Here is a 644-nt window from a genome sequence, read left to right as displayed (position 1 = left end):
TTTTAGTTCAGAATAAAAATAACTTATTTTAAACACTTAGGCTGGTCTTCAGACAACATACATACATACATACATACATACACACACACACACACACACACACACACACACACACACACACACACACACACACAATTACTTTGCTCTATAATTGAAGCTTTTTCAACTTGGCCAGTTCTTTTGCTCCTTGTCTTCAAGAACCTAGAATTCATCTCCATCCTAGAATACAGCATCACTAGTATTTTAGAAGAGTAATTAATAATGCTAACAAAATTAAATCTCCATTGTACCCCAGTGGCTTCGATATTTATGCAAATGAGTAACTGTAGTTACTGGGTACTAAAATCTACAACATGTCAGAATAGTATTAATCGGTTTTTAAAATTAGAATAATGACAGTAGCTTTATGTAGTTATAGCTAGAAATAGTATGACATGTGTGCTTATCTCTATAACCACCTAGACAAGTCAATTTAAGCAAATGGTTAATCAGTGAAAATAAGTTTCTTTCAAATTTGGCTTTAAATTGAATTGATTATTTGAAGTCTGAAGCTGACTGTGACTTTAAACTCAAACAAGGAATTAAGCTAATAAAGTCTCAAAGATCTGTAAATGAAAAGGAAAAAGTTAAGACAGAGTCATTAC

The sequence above is a fragment of the Antechinus flavipes genome, chromosome 4, assembly GCF_016432865.1.
Source record: "Antechinus flavipes isolate AdamAnt ecotype Samford, QLD, Australia chromosome 4, AdamAnt_v2, whole genome shotgun sequence".
Classification (NCBI taxonomy): Eukaryota; Metazoa; Chordata; class Mammalia; order Dasyuromorphia; family Dasyuridae; genus Antechinus; species Antechinus flavipes.
Note: the sequence above shows the minus strand (reverse complement) of the source record.